The following is an 8,014-nucleotide window of genomic DNA, read 5'->3' on the forward strand; positions in this document are numbered from 1 at the left end:
TTTCTGAGAATATTCTTTTGTAACACAGCATTGTATGGTAGTGAATGATGGACTGTAGGTAAACCGGAAAGGAAGAGAATCAAAGCGTTTGAGATGAGGTGCTACAAAAGATTATTAAAAATTATGTGGACTGATGACGTAAGTAACGAGCAGGTTGTCCTCAGAAGAGGTGAGAAAGGAATATGTGGAGTACACTGAGCAGAAGAAGGGGCGGATAGCACTTCAGCATCCAACGAAATTGAGGTGCTGCCTGAAACCCAAGCATTGATGCTTTAATAAAATGGATCTATATGGTTCGAAAGACCTTTTCATGTCTCAAATATCTATGATGTGAGACTTAAAAAGATGTGTAGAACCACGTAGTTTCTTTTATTTACACTAAATAGAATAATTCTATGCCATTTCAATCTTCAAAATCTAAGTAGTATCTTCTGAGTAATAGTAATATTTAAAACTTAGTTGTTATTTGTTTTCAACATGAAATCGATTACGGTCTTCTGTACAAGAATAGAACCTTTGCGTCAGCCTTATGGAATGTTCCAGCTTCACACAGCTAAGGAGACGTGTGGACGTCAGGTTCAGTCGGCAAGGAAGTGCAAGAGTGGTGCGGTTGTGAATCCGTCAGCAGCCGACCATTTTCTACAAGACAGGAATTGATCGTCTAGTCTCCCAGTTAGGTAAATGGCTTAGCGTGTGTGGTGATTACTCTTGAATGTAACCATTCCATGATTCCTTTGGGCCGGTATTTGGTTTTCATTTGACTGACTCACATGACTGCAATGATGCTAATTCCTGTCGTAAGCGGCGAAATAAATCGTTCTCTGTATTCATCCCCATGCAAATAGCGTACCCGTAAAAGCTCCACAAAAGCTTTACAGTAGTGATCAATTTCGCCAATAAATGTTACTATGTGCGCAGTATCTGAAACGTCATCAGTGTTGTCGGTAGCTAAAGAGAACCATTCAAATACTCGCGAATTCGCCGTAAATTGCTCGCATTAAATATTCTCCAAATCTCCAGTAATCTTGGACACGCCCAGGTACACAGATATTCATTTATTTTTCCTGGACAAACCTCCTCAGCCCTAACTGGCCCACATTTCTTTACTTATTCGCTGTCAGTCACCTGTAGGCCGGGCTTTGGGAATATTTCAGCTATTCATAACCTGGCATGTACACCCGAGGCGTTACTTTGAACTAGAACCTTAAAAATACTTTGTTCGTTCTTTGCTGGTGAACTGGGTGCATCACTTTTATTTTTCATTAAATAGCACAGAAGACATTCAGATTTCGCTTCAGGCTTGCTATCATGATGTCATTTGAGATTACATTGTCTCTGAAGAGCAATAATTTTTGACACATTAAGCATCAGGTTTTTCCTTTACAGTCAATACTTACGTTTAAGTCTGTCCATGTATCGTTAAACATCCTATTTTCTTCTAGTATTTTTTTTAGCCATCAGTGAAAGTTATTAAGCCTGCCGCAACACGGAATAAACAGAAGTGCTAGTGTGTTACACACACGCTATTTTTCTTTGTGAACGCAAGACTGTCAATAAAAAAGCTCTCAGTTTTTGCACGAAATTGCAATGATTACAAATTATAAGACCTTTGTTATTCTCCTCAGCAGGCGAGTAGAGGGCACTTGGGCCGTGGCTTGCCGACTGTTGCTTTAAGGTATTTCGAAACTGTCTTGCTTTCCTTTGTGGTGTTGCGGTTATAGCGACAAGGGAGGAAACCAGCCGCATAGTGGCTGCTCAGAGATTGGTTACCCAATGAGGTATCCATAAGAGGATGGCACCACCTTTGGCAGGTCATGAGCGAGCCTTTGCAGTTCAGAGAGAGGAAGCGGCCGAACGTGAGTAATTATGTAGACAACATTAGGTTGGGTCTCGTCATTCCCTTTTGTCTTAACAGTTGTCCCATCATCCTGTCCCTTCTCCTTGTCAGCAATTTCCCCATATTCCTTTCCTCTCCGATTCTGCTCAGAACCTCCTCATTTCTCACCTTTTCAGTCCACCTCATCTTCAAAATTTGTCTATAACACCACATCTCAAACGCTACGATTCTCTCCTGTTACGGTTTTCCCACAGTCCATGTATCACTACCATGCAATGCAGTGCCCCTTCCCTGAAATTACTTCCTCAAACTAAGGTCTTTGTCTGATACTAGTAGATTCTTCCTGGCCAGCAGTGCCCATTTTGTCAGTGCTAGACTGCTTATGATGTCCACTTTGCTCCGGCCATCATTGATTATTTTGCTGCCTAAGAGGTAGATGGTTCAAATTGGTTCAAATGGCTCTGAGCACAATGGGACTTAAAATCTGTGGTCATCTGTCCCCTAGAACTTAGAACTACTTAAACCTAACTAACCTAAGGACATCACACACATCCATGCCCGAGGCAGGATTCGAACCTGCGACCGTATCAGTCGCGCGGTTCCCGACTGAATGCCTAGAACCGCGAGACAACCGCGGCCGGCTAAGAGGTAGAATTCCTTAAATTGATTTACTTCGTGACCATCTATCCTAATGTTAAGTTTCTCGCTGTTCTCATTTGGGCTATTTCTCATTTCATCTACATCTAAATGATACTCCGCAACCCACCTAATGGTGTGCGGCGAAGGGTACTTTCGGTACCACTACCTGATCCCTCCAACCCTGATCCACTCGCGAAAAGTGCGTGGGAAGAATGATTGTGGGTAAGCATCTGTATTGGCTCTAATTTCTCGAAATCTCTCTTCGTGGTGAGTATGCGAAATGTATGTAGAGGGGGGGGAGTAATATGTTGTCAGACTCCTCCTTTAAAGTTCTGTCCCGTAATTCAATAGCTAATCTGTCCGTGGTTTACAACGCCTCTCTTGTAACGTCTGCCAGTGGGAGTTTGTTTAGCATTCCCGTAATGCACTCTCGCCGGCTAAGCGATCCTGTAACGAAACGGGTCGCTCTTCGTCTTTCTTCTTTTTACTCTCAATTCGTATTCTGTACTTATTAGACTGTTCATTGCATTCAGGAAATCGTGCAAATATTCTTCATTTTCACTCAGGATAACAATATAATAAGCGAATCGCATCATTTATATCCATTCACCTTGAATTTTAATTCAACTCCTAAACTTTTCTTTTATTTCCATCATTGCTTCTTCAATGAACAGAATGAACAGTATGGGCGAAAGTCTACATCCCTGTCTTTAATGCGAGCACTACGTTCCCGGTCACCCACTCATATTATTACCTCTTGGCTCTTGTACTTAATGTATATTACCCGCCTCTACCTATAGCTTACTCCTATTTTTCTCAGAATTTTTTCCAGGTCGACAAATGCTATGGAAGTGTCTTCATTTCTCTTTAGTCTTGCTTCCATTATCAACCGCAACATCAGAATTGATTCTCTCTTACCTTTATCTTTGCAAAAGCCAAACTGATCATCACCTAAGGCATACTCAATTTTCTTTCCTTTCTTCTGTAAATTATTGTTGTAAGCAACTTGAGTTGAGCTGTTATGCTGATTGTGTGGTAAGCGCTACACTTCTCGGCTCTTGCATTTTTCTGAATTGTGTTGATGATCTTCAATAAAATTCTTCAGGGTATCAGACCGCATCGTCATAATTTAAAATGCGCCAACGTTTCGGCCAGCGTTGCAGCTAGCCTTCATCAGGGCCTTACGTTAAACTGCTAAAAGAAACACACTTGGTTCCTTAAATAGCTGCACGAGAAAACCGAGTCGTTACTTGATTGGCTGTAGAAGGAGGAGGAGGAGGGGTGGAAGGTATGCTTTATTGGTGTTTCCTTTAATATCTGTCATTGGCTGAAAAAGCTGTTTTCTATTGGTCTTTATATTAATCCACCCCATTGGAGGGGACGGACGAATAGCGAACAGGTGATGGCTGTGACGTCACACTGTTTACATGCTGTCCAGAAGCCGGCTGCGGCGTGCCATTGCTTTGTGCGCTCGCGACCACTACTGCGGCTCTCCGCGTGTCTGCATGGGCCGCCACGGCTCTGCCGCCGCTCCGTAGCCCTGCTATTGCAGGCAGCCAAGACCTCGGAAGCTTGTACCCGTCCTCTCTGTTCATGTTGGCGGGTCTTTTGGCTATTTCTAGCGCCTCTCTAATCTTCCTTTTGAAAGTGAGAGGCTGTTTCGCCAGGACGCGGGCTTCTTGGAAAAATATTGGTTTCCCGCACTCGTCTCGGTGTTCCTCCACTGCTGACTTAGTGTGTTGTTTCAGGCGGATATATCTTTCATGTTCCGAGAGCCTTGTGCTAATCGGACGTCCCGTCTCACCTATGTAGACTAATCCACACGCACAACCAATTTCATACACGCCAGCTGTGTGTAGTTTGTCAACTGCATCCTTGGTAAAACCGAGCATGTCTGATATTTTGTTTCTGCTTCGGAAAATTGGTTTGATGTCGGCTTTTCGTAGAATTTTGCCAATACGTTCGGTGACCCCTTGTACATATGGTAACACAGCAATGCTCTGTGCCTCCTTCTCCTCTTCCCTATTAGTCTTCTCCTTTGTCGACATGGCGCTGTCTATCATCTGCTTCCCATAGCCATTAGTTCCGAAGATGGACCTGAAGCGTTCAAGTTCTGTCTTCAGATGTTCTTCGTCGCTTATCCTGTACGCTCTCTTCGTTAGCGTGTGCAGGGTGGACTTCTTCTGCGTGGGGTGATGGTGGGAGGAGCCGTGAAGGTACCTGTCCGTACTGGTTGGTTTCCTGTACACTTTGTGGCCAAGTTTACCATCAGGTTTTCGATAAACTTCCACGTCGAGAAAAGACAGCACCCCATTCTTCTCTGTTTCCATTGTAAACTGAATTTTCCTATGCTGTTGGTTAAGGTGCTTGTGGAAGTTTTGTAACTCCTCTTCTCCGTGGGGCCAGATGACGAAAGTGTCATCGACATAGCGAAGCCAACAATTTGGACGTAATGGTGCGGACTGGAGGGCTGTTTCCTCAAATGCCTCCATGAAGATTTCTGCTGCGATAGGCGATAGGGGTGAGCCCATAGCTACACCGTCAGTTTGTTCATAAAATTGACCTCTCCACTTGAAATAGGTGGTCGTCAGACAGTGGCGCACAAGCTCACATATATCAGGCGCCACGCGTTCTTCTAGGATGTTCACAGTATCTGACACTGGGACATTCGTGAATAGGGATTTTACGTCGAAACTAACCATCAGATCTTGGTCCGTAACACGCATTTCCTTTAGGAGAGACACGAAGTGAGTGGAATCCTTAACGTAGGACTCGGTTTGATGCACTAGGTGTCGGAGCCTAGGTGCCAGTTCTTTCGCTAGGTAGTAGGTCGGCGAATTTATACTATTTACTATGGGCCTTAAGGTGAAGTCGGTTTTGTGTACCTTCGGTACACCATATATCCTTGGTGCCTGTGTCACTTGCGGGATGAATCTTCTGGCCTTGTCGAAGTTGATTCTAGAGTGCTTGAGCAGTGCCTGCGTCGTTTTGATTACCTTGGCCGTCGGATCTCCCTGAAGTTTCTTGTAGATAGGTTCTGCGAGAATATCCTCCATTCGTTTGTTGTAATCAGTTGTGTCCAAGACTACAGTGGCGTTGCCCTTGTCTGCCTGTACCACTACTAAGTGGGGGTTGTCCCGGAGTTCCTTGATGGCATGGTATTCCTCAGCGTTGATGTTTTGCTTCGGTGGCTTTGCTTTATTCAGAACTCTGACCGTTTCCTGCCGGATCTTCTCCGCCTCGGCCTGTGGCAGATGACGTACCGAAGCCTCTACGGATTCTATGATATCTTCTTTTGGAACTCGCTTAGGTGCGACTGCGAAATTCATCCCCTTGGCCAGAATTGCTGTGGTTGCTTCGCTCAAGGTGTGGCTGGAGAGGTTGACCACTGTCCGTCGCCCGTCCAGCGTCAATGTTTCGTCCGTGGCTTTCTGATATATCCGCCTGAAACAACACACTAAGTCAGCAGTGGCGGAACACCGAGACGAGTGCGGGAAACCAATATTTTTTCAAGAAGCCACATAGCCAGACGTTTTTCAGGCATAAGGAGCAGACCAATTCAAGTAATTCACGACAGAAATTAAAACTTGGAGATTGAAACCACCACCAAACAGAACACTTGCAGGAATCCTACGCAACAGATAAATAATTTCCTCTTCATAAGAATGCGAACGATCCACAGCGCGACCAGTAGCACAAGGGGCACATAAAAGAACCAGTTTAAGATTAAAAGGTTGACAACCTATGCCCCTGCCAGAATCCAACATTTCCACCTCAGCAATAGGAATGCTTTCGCGAAAGAATAAGGCGGTCCCCCTAGAACACCCGGGTGCTACATTAAAGATCAAGCAGAGACCAGGAAAGTTGAAACATCTAAATAACACCTCCTGTAACAAGACTATGTCCGCAGCTGAATCATAAATGAACTGACGCCATGAAGCCAATCGCAATTCCGATTCTACACGATTAACATTTAAGCAAAGGAACGTGTAGGCTTGGGTCATTGGTCGAAGCTATATAGGGTTGTACGGAACGTACCGAACAGAATTAGGTAGGCAGCTGAGAGTCAAGATCCATTGCGGAGTCCACAGATGAATCAGACATCGGGGGGCCCAGAATCCCTACCATCGCTATCTTTTTTCTTACATTTATTACGTGCCACCGAGCGGTCAGGTTGTATACGCTGTTCCTGTCGGCTTCGTGGCATAGCGGCCTGTGTAGATGGAGGTCATAGGCACAACGTCCTGCCTCAACAGACGATTAGCGGCTTGCAGGCGTTGATGAATATCAACGGGGCAGTTGAAAGTTTTGCTCCGACCAGGACTCGAACCCGGGACTTTCTGTTTATATGATAGACATACATCGAACTGAGCCATCGAGGACATACAGAGAATAGTGGGATTGAGGCGACTTATCTGGGACACACTCCCCGTGAGACCCACATTTCCAACTTTCTTTCCACACACTACATTTGTAGTGCCCCTGCTCACTATACTCATTACTCGTGGCAGTCAGTCTACGGATTCCGTAACAGTTTGAGCAATATGAGTGCATCTGCACTGTAGAAGATCATTGGCCGGTAAGCCTTTATCTATACGAAAATGGAATGTGTTCATTCGGACATGTCCGAAAGAACAAATACCATTGGTGATCTTGCAGCTCTCGAAGAATGACATGTCCGAAAGAACAGGTACCATCATATTCATATAAATAAAGGATTACCGGTAAGTGTGGATGCAGTCACATTGCTCAAACGCTTACTGGAATCGGTAGATTGACTGCCGCGAGTAATGAGTATAGTGAGCAGGGGCACTACAAATAAATTGTGTGGACAGTAAGACGGAAAGGTAGGTCTCATGGGGAGCGTGCCAAAGATAAGTCCCTGCACTCGAACTGTTCTCTGTGTATCCTCGATGGCTGAGTCGGATAGAGCATCTGCCGTGGAAGTAGGAGGTCCCGGTTTCGAATCCCAGGCGGAGCACACATTTTGAACTGTCCCCGTTGATATTTATCGACGCCTGTAAGCAACTAATGGTCTTGATTTCATCGTAATTTCATCCTTCAGTTGTATCTGATACTGATTTCATACGACACAGCAGACTCCAGAGAAAGATAAACAAGCGTATTGTACATTTACGTACACTGAGTAGTTACAATTAAACTTTCACTATATACCTCATTATAACACGGAAACCAATCACCGTAATAGCACCAAACTTGGTAGCAGTAATGTCCAGAGTACGGTGTGCATGATTTCCATGCACTACAGCGCGACCGTCCAGTTCCAACTATGGCCACCGGGTGCCGTAATCAGTCATCACGATTCATAGTCGCACACACCTGACCAGTCGCAGTGCGTTTGTTGAAGTGCCAACATGAGCTAAGACCAATGAAGCAGGGCGTTATTGGTAAAGCTCTGTTATGAAAACAATTGTAATGCTCCAGAATTAGATTTTCACTCTGCAGCGGAGTGTGAGATGATATGAAACTTCCTGGAAGATTAAAACTATGTGCCGCACCGAGACTCGAATTCGGGAT

This window comes from Schistocerca cancellata, chromosome 8 (genome assembly GCF_023864275.1).
Source record: "Schistocerca cancellata isolate TAMUIC-IGC-003103 chromosome 8, iqSchCanc2.1, whole genome shotgun sequence".
NCBI lineage: Eukaryota > Metazoa > Arthropoda > Insecta > Orthoptera > Acrididae > Schistocerca > Schistocerca cancellata.